General features: G+C 33.2%; 1 protein-coding gene across 4 annotated transcripts in view; it reads right to left on the bottom strand.

The window, feature by feature from the left end:
• The window catches only part of LOC128013347 (RNA-binding Raly-like protein), a 116,720-nt gene that overhangs the window by 48,858 nt on the left and 53,762 nt on the right, over positions 1-14,100 (bottom strand). The window lies entirely within an intron of this gene.

Below are 14,100 nucleotides of genomic sequence, written 5' to 3'. Positions count from 1 at the left end.
ACTGTTCAAAAGTACAAATAAAATTTCCTCTATCCATAAAATTGCTTTCTTTAGTGGAAAAGTCATCTCGTTTGAACTAAGAGAGAAAGAAACACAGATCAAATATGTGGTTTTTGGTGTGAGAGGACAACAGGGGATGGAGGTGTTTTAATTTATTTTTACTGGAGGAAGCGTTATTATGGATTATGGAATCATATTTTGACACAAAGCGGCGATTTAAAGTTAAAAATGTCTTAATGATAGATTTGTTTTTTAAACAAACATGCAGCTTTTCACTTCACAAGACAATAATTTATGAACTGGAGTGATGTGGATTATTGTGATATTTGGACTCTCATTCTGACGGCACCCATTCACTGCAAAGGATCCAATGGTGAGAAAATTATTTCTCCAAATCCATTCTGAAGAAAACTTCTCTATATTTTGGATATGGCCTGAGGATGAATATACATTTCCAGGTTTTAAGTGAACTATTCACATAAAATATTACATTTATCCACCAAAAAGTGGAACAAACTTCCAAAAACCTCTCTAAAATCACTTGCAGTGTATTCTATGTCCCTGACTCAACTTTCATATTTTACCATCATAAAGATTTTAGGATAAGACAGTGTATTGTTTCCTTATCATGATAGAAGAACAGCTATTGGAGCGATAACAATAATCTAACTGCTGTTTATGGTATATAGCCTACAGACTTCTGATTCCTACTGATTCTTTGAAAAGATTGAATCAGCGACGGCACCGGCGTTTTTAACATCCACACCACCCCATCCACACTGGATATATGAGAATATGAGTGAGCACTGGTGTGTGTACGTGAGAGATGCATGTGTTTATTTATGTTTGTGTCTATAAATGTGCAAGAATATGAGCAGTCTCTGAAAGCATGCTGGTGTGAAGGCGAGAAAGCGAATGGTAAAAGAGAGAGAGTAAATGAAGGCCTCAGGTTTATGCAGTCTCCATATTACTCAGTGAACACACAGTCAGTCAGTCTTCACATCAGAGAACAGAACAGCAGCGAGATCCTCCCATTGGGTGTCATCCAACTCCCCTTCCCACACACACACACACATTCAGAGACAGTGACTGCTATTGTCTGAGACAGAGATGCATTATGTTCTGTCTCTCATGCTGTCAATGACCTACTCTCACAAGACAGCAAGAATGAACACGCAGCTCCACTGAGACACTAGTGAGACAGTGTGTTTGAATCAAAGGTGCTGACCAAATGCGACAAGTTGAATTGCCCAAATATATACTTGCTATTTGTTGAGCTGCAGGAGTGTTGAGTTTCGCCGCTCATGGGTCGTTCACACTGACAGTAGTTTTAATCTCTGGAGGTCGACAGGTCACAAGAAGAAATGACTATTTATAGATGCCATAATGGTACTGGTGGGCTGCGTTACCATAGCTTTCGCAAATCTGATTTATTTTCGGCATAAACTGATTAATTGATATTAACATTATGCAAGGAAAAGTGTTTGTACATAAATGGTGAAAATGAATGCCTTCTGTTTGCTGCAAATCATTTATTTTTGCACTATAAAGCTATTTATCATCACATTCTTTTGCAATAAACTGTAGATACTTATGGAAACCCATTTCTACCACTGAATATATATTTATATACATATTTTTCACAATTGCAAAAATGCTAATTCTGACTTTAGTCTCAGAATTGTATGATATACACAATATAAATTCAGAATTCAGACTTTTCCCCCATAATTGTTTGAAATAAACACACAACTGTGAGTTATAAAGTCAAAATGACAAGTTGTGAACTCACAATTTTCTTAATTGCAAGATATATGTTTGTGTTTTTCTTACAATTGTGAATATATCGAGTTTACACCTTGCAATACTTTAAAAAAAAAAGTTTAATTTACATTTAGTCAATTATCAGACGCTTTTATCTAAAGCAACTTACGGAGGACAACAATGGATCAATCAAAATCAACAAAAGAGCAATAATACGCAAGAGTTATAACAAATCTCGTTTAGCTTAACTTAGTACACGTAGCAAGTTTTGTTTTATTTATTTATTATATAATAAATAAAAAGAACAGATAAAATAGAAAAAGAATAGAGCAAATAGTGTTAAAGGCCTTTTTTTCTTTTGTCATTTGTATAATAAATAAAAAGAAAAGAAATATAGAATACAAAAAGAATAGAGAAGCTAGTGTTATATTTTATTTCAATTTTATTCTTATTAATTTTAATACATAAACTTATTTAGGTCAGTTAGTTGCCAAAGCAATGAGTTGAAGTTTTCATTTAATATTTATTTTAGCTTTATTTTAATGAATTAATTAGTTTTAGGCAATAACAACAACAACACTGTTGAGCATTTGTTAATGGAGAAGAAAGCGAGATTAATGAGTTAGGCAAGAATGTGCATATTTTAAATTACTAAAAGATAAAGAAAAAATTCATGTTCTTGCATTTGTATTAGAAGTTGTGTTAAAATATGTTTTTACAGGTTAGCAACAAACAATACTGGAGTAAACTACTCACAAATTGGTTTTTAAAAAAGTCAAACAAACACTTTCTAATCTTTAAATTTGACTGATTATAATTTTATTTAAGTTTAAAGCTATAGTTTGCGTTCTGAGTTACAATCCATGTAAATATGATCTACTTCTTTATGTAAATAACATTTCAAGACACTGAATAGCATATGTCTGATAACCATTTTTAAAAGCATAACCATTATAAAAGGAAATCCAGAATGTAGTGGTAACCCAGAAATCAAGCTCAGTATACGCTGTTGCTCTGCTTTGGTGTTCGGCGTGAAACAGGAAAACTCACAAAACGACACTAGTATTTGGTGTCGACGTCATCAAACGCCAGTTAGAATTTAAAGCTCTCTAATGTCACTGAGAAATGAAGATTAGATTTATTTATCTTAGGGACCAAATGCTTGAATAATGGATCCAATACTCTGTAAATAGGATTAGTTGCCAAGGTTACCTGCATTCTGGGAACGGTGCTGGCTGAAGGCTCACACATTCAAACACGCACCGACACGCTCGCAGACACACTCGCGCTCTCGTGTGTGCAGTCATTCATGGAGAGAGAAATTGGAATAGTGAAATATGCCCTCTTGTAATTTCCCAAGCCACAATGTGGCCACGGGATCCTGCCATAAAAAAAAAAAAAACAGCAAAAAACTCTTTCATGCTGGACAGGGATCATTTCGGTGAACACACCTGCACTGCTTGTACATTCCTCTTTTTCTAGCACTCTCTACAACTTCACCTCTTTCACTTCTGCCCACAAAAAGGAAAATATAATTATTCTTTGAAATCCAAGTTGCTTTTCCTACACAAAAATGAGTGGACTTTTAAGTATATCAAAACTCAACATTAATGTCTCAACCTCGGAGCTTAGCCTAAAGGTCATGAATTGGACCCCAAAACACCAACTACTGTACATTTCTTGTTTCTAATATTTATCTTTAAAAAAAGACCACATGTATGATACATAACCATGTCTCAAAGATTTGCAGACACCAAAAAGATTTGTAAAAACAGTAATCTAATATTGTAAATAACTGAAATAATGGTTTTCTTTTTACATTTCAGCACACCCCAGTCTTTCAGTTTTTCTCAGTTGCTTTGGAGCATTTCTCGAATCATCCTTAAAGGTGCAATAGGTGATTGTCTTCATTAACATTTCACATGACCAACTCATTAGAAATGAGCTACGTGAATGAACTGTGTTCCAATCGATAAGATCCCTATACCGTGTTCAATGCTCCCTACTCCCTGAGCAGGGGTTTACTTCACTTCGGAACATGGGTTGAATTGGGAACAGCTGATGTAGCATATTGTAGTAATGTTGTCTCTGGTATTCTGCTCTGTGAGCATAAATGTGTTCAGGGGGCGTGGCTTCAGACGGTGATTGCAGGGAGAGTGGGACGTTCAATTGTTAGCATTTTCCAAGATCTCCTGCTGCACCTTTAATATTTGCAAAGAAGTACTGTATGTGCATTTCTCAAAACAATTCTTAAAAAACAGCACCACACAATGGATTGACTGCAAAAGCCTGCAACTTACTCAAAATCTTTAGTTCATCTCTCAAAAGTATTTATGTCAATGAACATATCAGTGCCATCAGAATGAAAAGTCCTTGTGCCAAAGGAGTCAAAATGTCTAGTCATATTATCAATATAAGTGCACTCTGTTAGTATTACCTGATGTAAACTATGGCAACTGTTTGGACGACAGAAGGCTGCACTTCTGTATACCACATATACATTTCAAAAGAACAAATTTACACATTACTGTATGTGGGTATTGGATGAAAGAAACAGTTTCGAAATGTTACAATTATTGAGGATATGGTCGATCTCCGAATGATTGGATGCACCTCTTCCTCTGGTTTCCTCTTTCCACCATGCATCCTTACTCCTCTTCTTTCTCTCGGCTGTTGACCCTGATCTTTCCTGGATGTTCATCCATTGTAAGAACTCTGGTGTTGTTCTCTGTCTATATACTGTATGCTTTCCAAGATACACCTTTGAGCTATTTCAGAGAACTGGTTTGTCAATGGGTGATCTACATTCTCTTTATTAATGAAAGTCAAGATTCATGGAAAATGTATTTATTGAAATGTGTAGAAAATATGCTTGACAGTTTATGAGAGCTACTGTAGATCAACCATATAGCATTTATTGATTTACATGCTGAACTAATGACTGGATGTTTTGAGGGCTGAGACTATTGCACAGAGAACTGTATAACACATTTTGAGCAACATGACGTAAGCAACTGATAATGTAGGAAACCGCAGACAAATGTACATATTCAATTGCATGAATGTGCCAAAGCAACCGCAGCTTGTTCAAAAGAAAGAGAAACTGCATTTATAATGAAGTGACTAGATGATGTGGAGGCTGAACAAGTAGTTTAATTTCTGATTCGAGAAATGCATCAAAGCAACTGAGAAAAACTGTAAGTGTCACGTGATCCTTCAGAAATCATTCTAATATGCTGATTTGCTGCTCAAGAAACGTTTCTGGTAATTATTGAAAACAGTTGTGCTGCTTTATATTTTTGTGGAAACTGTGATACTGTAATTTATTTCAGGATTCCTTCATGAACAGAAATAAAAACACAGCCAACAACAGCAACACCATATTTAAAATCTAAAACTTTACAAAACTGTTTTAACACATTCCTATTGAATAGAATACATCAACTTTTTTTTTTAAGCTTGCCGAGTTTCCATTTATTTTCGTTGTGTGGAGAATCAAGCTATATATTTACTTTGGTGCTCCATGAAGGACAGAGTCATACAAGTCTGGAAGGACATGAGGGCGAGGAAACAATGACAGGATTTTCGTTTTTGCCTGAACTATTCCTTAAGGTCTCCTGTGCTGTGAAACCTTTGAGCTATAACATTCTCCTTTGGCTATGCAGCTCTTGGGGGTTTCATGGACGATAAATTGCGCCCGAATCCGAAAAAGCAGTTTGACAGAGAACAGGCGCTGTAATAAACAATAGCAAATATACAACCTCTGTACGGCCTGTCCCCTTAAGAACATTCCTGTGACTGATGTCCAGGCCCAATTACAGTGCCATGAGGTTAGCGCTTTTACACCACCTCGATCTTTCAGAAGGACAGAGGCCTCCTCTCCCTCCTCCTCCTCCTCTTCCTCTGGTCGGCAAATCAACAGCCTCTTATTTAGAGCCTCTGCACTGACACCCTTATTGATGATACGGGACAGGGAGGCGAGAACATTCGCAAATCAGAAAAGATGTGTTAAATTGCCCCTCTCATCAGATAAATCTCTTGTGTGGAGCATTTGTAGATGATCGTCCAGCATCTGCCAGCTGATCTCTCGCTGGCCTGTGTTTTACAGCAGCTGGTTCTGGGTTTCTCAATTGTCCGCACTTTATTCTAGTTTCATGGTGGATCGGATCAAACATCTGCAAAAAACGAATGGAGGCTAAAGGGTGAATTACTTTATTCACTAACCACCTCACAATCCAGTGGAGCCGGTCACCATCTGCGCTGACGGGATGCTGTGGCTGTTGCAATTCAACATATTTAGTGCATGGAAATAAAGGCCTGAATTTTACCATTTAAAGTGCTGTTAGTTTCAGGTATTAGTTGAATAAATTATCTTTTGGTGTTATTTATTGAAACACTCTTGAATATTTTAAGCTTCATGCAGCACATGCTGAAAAATACATCACAATATTTTGATGCTCTTCATACAGTAAGAAATTAATGATGAGTATGCGTTAATAAGTAAACAAATAAATAACATTTTTAATAATAAATAATAAGTCTTTGCAGATGGTGTGTGGTTGGATTTTTTTTTTTTTTTGGTTATTAAATGTCTTTTTTTGTATTTCAATAAAAAATAATTAATAAATTACATGTACAATATTTAAAATAAAACTAATAATAATTATAGTTTATTATTATTATTATTTTTTTTTTCTTTAAATAAATAACATATTCCTTGGATTTTTTAAAATAAAAATAAACAAATAATTATTTTAAAATAAAAATTTCTTTTATGGAATCAATTTTAAAAAAAGAAGAACAACAAATAATTATTATTGTTGTTTTTGTTGCTGTTTTAAATTCGATCATTATTTTAAGTTTTCTTTTATTAAATAAAAACAATTAAACAAATAAATATTTTAGTTATTACATTACTTTTTTGTTTTCCAATTTTAAATAATATTGTAAATATTTTTTATGATTTATAGATTCATTTTAACAATATTTAAAATAATAATAATAATAATGATAACAATACTAGTTAATTATTATCATTATTATTATAAATACATAAATAAATATTATTAATTATACGATTAATTAATTATTAAAATAAGATTATTACATAAGTAAATAAATAAATCTTGGAGTCAGTGCAAGTGGTTGCATTTTTTATATATAAAATCCACAAATAATATAAACTATTAAGATTATTAATATTTCAATAAATATTATTCATATTAAAATAAATAACAGATATTTATATGTTTGTTTGCTTGCTTGTATTAAATATATTTGGTCAGGATTTGAACAAAAGCTCCCTGAATTCTGCCCAGAAAACACTTTCTGTCAGAAAAACAATTTCTTTCCCCCTTATCTCGCCAAGGTTCACCAAGTGAGCCAGAAATGCCACTGCTGCCCCCTCAAAGAAGATATGTGTGTGTGTTTGTGTGTGTTTGTGTTTGTTACTATATAAACCGCACACTGCAGGGGCCCTTTACGGTACAGTAGAGTCCCAGTAACAGCACGTCTGGATCTGAGCACAGGCTGCTCATGAACCACAAAAGACAAGGATTTGAGTTTAAAAACCTCCACGCTCTGTGAGCTCATTAAGAGTCTCAGAATCCTCTCCAATTGACATCCTGTGTGATTTCCAACTCAGTGAACGTGTGTGTGTGGCTCTGCCGAGACCCTGCCACACAACACTAGAGCACTGAAGCAGCAATCAGCCCGAAAAGCCCCTCAATCACACACAGAGAAGACAGGAGAGAGTGTGATAGTCCACCACAGCGACTGCACAGTGAGCACTGCCACAGGGTTAAAACCGTCTGACTGTTACCCAAACACCCCGGGTGCTTCCTCAAACTTCCTGGGTTTTGAGTCACGATCACGCTCTGCCAGGAATACCCATAATGCCGCTGGGTAGAGAGTGACGTGAGTCTGTGCAAGAATCAGAAATCACTCTGTGAGCCTGTCTTCATATCACAGCATAACAAAGACTTCATGAATATTAATGAGGTTATGCTAAAACATTTTAATATTATATTTTACTGTTTTTATAAAGAATCTATGAGATTTACTGAGACTGAGTTTTGAACTGAGTATTCATTCATTTAGCTTTGGAAATAATAATAATAATAATAATAATAATAATAATAATAACTATAATTAATATAATGATAATGTATTGAATACATAACTTGCGCTAACTAAATAAGTAACTTACCAACTAACTAAATTAATAATACATATAATAAATATAATAAAATTATAATTATAATAAATAAATAACTGAAGAAAGAAATAAAGAAGGGATTTGTAGTTTTCATAAAAGTATTTTTTGTTTTATAGAATCTAATATAAACAAACACACACCAACCCACACACACACAAACACACATATTTATATATAAATATTTGAAATAAAACAAAAAATATATTTATTAATATATTATTCAAGTCTTATCTCATTAACAATTTGATCACGCTTATAAAATATTATATATACAAAAATAAACATTCAATAATAATATTATTCAAGTCTTATCTCAATATCTCATTGATTATGCTAATAAAATATGAAATAATGAATCAGGTGGTTATAATAAAATATTAAGGGTCAAGTGAAATATAGGTCTCAATACCCCCAAATATACATTTTTGTGCTCATCAAAAGAGCATCTGTACACTGCACTTTGTTTGAGGATTCCCCTGGAATGAACAGCGAGCTGTGGAAATGCAATACAGGAGTGGAGAGCTGTCTGCGCCAGGAAACATTGCCACTGTCGCTTTCCTTCACTGCTGACAGCCACTCAGCAAGATGCCAGTGTCTTACATACATCCCTGTCGCAAGCTGTTTCAGAAAGTGCTGGAACAATATCGTCAACACAAGCTCTCACCGTCCCCAGAATAAATAATGTACGTTTTAAGATTAGGAAATGAATAATTCCAGCTCAAAAACCTGATCGAGGCCATTTGAAGCTGAACTGATGATGAAATACACAGAGCTGTGACTAATAGTTGAATTTTATAAACAGAAGAGTTTGTCAAATCAAGCACCACTATTAGTACTTGGGTAAACTTATTAACTTTGGTTGTGCTAGATATAATTGCTATAATGATTTTCACCTTGAGAGCAACAAAGAGGGCAAGAAATATCCCATAGACTTACACTGAAGCAGGCACCTGAGCCATATTTCCAGAGACTTGAGGGCGAGCACTTCTGCATTGGGCTAATAAGCAGCCACCTAGTAACCATCCAAAACCGCATAGCAACATCCTGGCAATAAACCAAAACAGTTTTGCACAGGCAAGCAGCACTCATATTGGCTTATTGCATATTGGCTTTTTCTGCAGCACCATCAGAGCAGAGTGCATGGAAGTCCTCGCTTCATTCTGTCTTCTCTACAGCTCTCTGCACTTTCCAAACACTCCTTCCAGAATCAATTGACATGGAAGCAAATGACGCTGTCCGTCACTGGATGATTGATGTCAGGGACGGAGGGGGATTGATTTAGGAGGTGGGATGGATGAGAAGGAATGATGGAGCTTCTGATTGCCTGAGAGCGCTCTTATCAAAAGGACACTGAAGAAATGCTGTCAATGACAGGACTTAATTGCCTGGCTTGTGTTTCTGACACAGTGCAATGATAATTCTGGGAAAATCCACAAACAGGGAGATCTAAGGAGACTGAAAAAAAAAAAAAAAAAAAAAAGATGGATTCAAAGTGACAGGGAAGGTCATTTTCAAACGTGCCCCATTTGTGTCCCTGTGACGTACTTTTCAATGTGTGTTTGTTTTTTTCATCAGAATGTCATTTGATTTTCTTGTTCTAGTTCTGCGGTAACCTTGTAAAAAATAAAAATACAAATAAAAATACATATTTTTTATTTCACAAATGACCCTTATTTCTGAGATTGTCCCACCACCATTAATACTAAAACGTTTTTATTTAATTTTTATACAAACATACAAACATATACAAATAAACAAAAAACAAATGAATACAACATTTTTTATTTATTATCAAATTTTATCTTGAATTTCTACGCAGGGTCTTGATTTTTGAGAATAAGACCCACCATCTCTAATACTAAAATATTTTTGTATCTATTTAAATTTAAATGAAAAAAAAAAAAATACAGTAAATAAATAAAACTAACTATTACTTAAATAGAATTATTAACTAAAGATTAATAAATAAATGTATTACTTTTTTTCTATATTTGTAAAAAAATATTGTATTTTTGTAAATTAAAATATTAAATTTTTATTTATATAAAAAATATATTTAATATATTTAATATAAATATAAAATATATTTAACTTTTAATTTATATTTATATATATACAAAATTATATATGTATATTATATATATTATATTTCATATATGGTCCTGTTTTCTGAGAATGGCCCACTACCACTAATAATATTATATTTTCTTTTATTTATCAAAAATGAAATAAACATAATAAATACTTTTTTTTTTTCATTTTGCATTTAAATAAAAAAAATATATATGAAATAATTTATTTCATTTTCAAACATCCTGTTTTCTGAGATTGACCCACCACCACTAACACTATTCTTTATTATTTGCATCTAAATTAAATAAAAAACGATAAATAAGATGAACAATTTAACTAAACATTAATCACTAAAATATTTTTTGTTTAGTTTTATATTTAATAAAACAATTCTATATTTGGTCTTCTCTGTTGTGCACCTGAGAGAAATAGACATTAAACATGACACAACGACTTAATCACATGCAAGAAGAATGACAGCGAATGTTTTACACGATCACGCAGCTGTTTGATGTCTTGTTCAGCACACTCCTGACTCATTTATTGCAGACTTGTTACCGCAGCCGTCTGAAATACAGGTGAATGCAAAATAATCACAGGGAAGGTTTTAATGAGAACGAATTACAGCTTGTTTACATTCAACTCTGCACGTAAAACATATTCGCTGCTTATAATGAGAACGTTCAATCCTCAGAAACACCCACATAAAAACAAGTTACTTCAGATTAAACAGCTATTTCATCATTATTTAAGTACTGTTTAAATTATTTAAAACTATTAAAGACTCTGAGCTACAGACTGACAGGTGAGGAAAGGACTGTTTTTTTATCTCTAAATGCACAAAATGCAGGACAAAGAGAGACTTTACATTCATTATGGTGCACTAAAGAGCGTATATAAATATTTGAACATTGACAGCGAAAGAGGCAGCTGCTCTCTCATATGAACTGCCACTTTGACAGTCTGTTGACATGTTTGTTATCAGCCGCTCTGATTGGAGAGAGGAGCAAAGGCACTCTGAGGTAATTGGGTAAAAATTCTGGCAGTAGAAAGCAGCTCACAGTAATGACAGCCATGCATATTAAAAGAAAAAAATTCAAAGAATTTCAAAGTGATGGGTAAACACAGCTCTACAGCCTTAATGTTTAGATAAAATGTTTTTTTTCTTTCTTTATTTATTCATTTTTGAAAGGCTTGGCCTGAAATATATTGGATTCTTTTTTTCAGGCCAATACACTGTGTGTGTGTGTGTGTGTGTGTGTGTGTGTGTGGTGTGTATGTGTATATATATATATATATATATATATATATATATATATATATATATATATATATATATATATATATATATATATATATATTACTGCTGTCAAATGATTAATCGCAATAAATCACATCCAAAATAAAAGTTTTTGTTTGCATAATATTTTTATGTGTACTGTATATATGTATTTTGTATATATAAACACACACACATACAGTATATATTTAGAAAATATTTACATGTTTATACATTTATATATTTATATTATTATATTATATATAAACATATTTAATATATAAATATAAACATCCATGTGCTTGTTTTTCTATACACATAACAAATATACACAGTATATACACATGTAAACAAAAAACTTTTTTATATATACTATATACAATTACATAAAGGAGTAAAAAAAGTACATTTTAATGAAACAAATGTCTCATTTTAATCGAAAGATGATTGATTCTCATGCCACTTTGACGTGAATACAGCGATCTGTCACATCACATTAAAGAGTGTGAAAAACACATTATTGTAAGACATATTGTCTGCATTTCGTTATAAAACTAAATCTGTCCAAATTTGAAAGCCAAGGTTTTGTTTTATATTTAAAGTATCAAAAGCACAAAGCGTTTTTGCTATTATTGGGGGGCTGGCGCACTACAAATAATAAATGCAATCGAAAATGTGATAAATTATTTCCAAGCATATACTCTCCCTGCGAGTATATGACACATGATATGATTTCTGCTAATAATCCAACATATATTAGTTACAAAATATTATAACTTTCCTATAAGGCCGTTAATGGTTTAGCTCCTGCGTACTTAACTAGCCTTCTACCACGCTACAACCCATCACGCTCCCTAAGGTCACAAAACGCTGGACTTTTGGTAGTACCTAGGGTAACAAAGTCCACTAAAGGAGGTAGAGCTTTCTCACATTTGGCTCCCAAACTCTGGAAGAGCCTTCCTGATAATGTTCGGGGTTCAGACACACTCTCTCTGTTTACATCTAGATTAAAAATGTATCTCTTTCACCAAGCCTTCGAATAATGCATCTTATAATTTTGGACTGGAGTTTCATATGATTAAAAGTGCATTATTATTCTTTAGCTTGAGTTAAACTAATTCATTTTAGTTGGTTGGAACAGCAACTACACTAATTATGTTTCCCTGTTTTGCCATGGGATTTACACAAGCTCCAGTCTGGATCCTGAACACCTGAGAAGAGATGATGCTGACCCTCAGAGGACCCCAGATGATGCTAACCCTAGACAACATACAGAACTACACAATTTCGCTATAAGTGTGATTTCATCATATAATAATTGCTTTTAATAGTGCTTATCATCTGTTTGATTATGTCTTTAATTGATTTTTCCATACATTTTTGCCATATGCACATAAACTGACAGTCACCAGTGATAAGCTACTACTAATTATTGTAGAAAAATAATTAAAAATAAAATGCTTTGCAATGATTTGTATCATAAAAAGCACTATTCACATAAAAAATAAAGTTCAAATATTCAAATCAGTGGCCAGGCCACTGGAATTTCTCCTGGTGCTCCCAATCGGGGCCATTTGCATGCGCAATACTTTAAAATATTATAACTTTAATCTCATAATTGCTTCAACTTAATTCTTGTGATTTTTTTTTACGTGGCACTTCAACTCTTTCATACATAATGCTACACCTTTATTCTCAAAATATTATGACTTTAATCTCATAGTGCTATGACTTTATTCTCATAATTTTATATAATATTATAGAAATATTATGACCTTAATCTTGTAATCCTATTTCTTCTTATTTATTTATTTTTCTTTATTTTACGTTACACTTAAACATCATGGTAGATCTTGTCTGGGTGTTTAACAGCAGAATGTTGTTCGTTGCATCACCTGGTGGATATTGTATGAAGCACAACAATGTTTTAAAAAATCATAAAAAGGGCCTGCAGGGAGCTCCGTGATCACACATGATGAATTGCGTGCTGTCGCGAAAAAAAATTGCATTCTCAATGGCCATATCTGTAGTTAACAGAAGTTTTCAAGTTTCCCAAAAGACCAAAAAAGCAGTGTGAAGTACCACAAAAGTAATCCAAATGACTTGTGAAGTCTTCTTGAGTCATATTTGCAAGGAACGTATTACTATTCGTCATTTACAGATAATCTTCCCCTGTGCTGTCGTTCTTTTGTGTTCTGAGGAAGAAATAAAGTCTTATGGGTGAATGCGTGATGACAGAATGTTCATTTTTTGTGAACTATTTTAAGTGTTACTGGGAGAGCAGCAGTACCCTACTGCTCTCCACAGATGAAATGAATGCAGTGAATCACTGCAATGTAACAGGGAGTGTGTGTGTGTGTGTGTGTGTGTGTGTGTGTGTGTGTGTGTGGACATGCATGCATATTTATGTGCAATACCTGCTCTACATTTGCCTGTGGGTGTGTTAGTTAGAGAAGATACTCTCTCCGTGTGTGTGTGTATATAATGAGTCAGGTGTTTAAAAAATAATAACATTTGACCCTGAAATGTGATGATACCCCTAACTAAAAAATGATAGGTACAGGCAGGTATACCAAACTTACCCAACTTAACAAGTTTGTGGTCAGAATTTTTTTTTTAATGTTCTGTTCAATAAATTAGAATTTTTTTTTTGACAAAAATACAGTAAAAATAACAGCAGCAGTGTGAAATGTAATAACATTTTAAAGTAACTTTTTTTAAATTTTAATATATAAAAAAATATAATTTATTCCCGTCATGCTAAACT

Source organism: Carassius gibelio, chromosome B24, assembly GCF_023724105.1.
Source record: "Carassius gibelio isolate Cgi1373 ecotype wild population from Czech Republic chromosome B24, carGib1.2-hapl.c, whole genome shotgun sequence".
NCBI classification, from domain to species: domain Eukaryota; kingdom Metazoa; phylum Chordata; class Actinopteri; order Cypriniformes; family Cyprinidae; genus Carassius; species Carassius gibelio.
The sequence above is the reverse complement of the archived record's forward strand: the minus strand, read 5'-3'. Positions and strand labels throughout refer to the sequence as shown.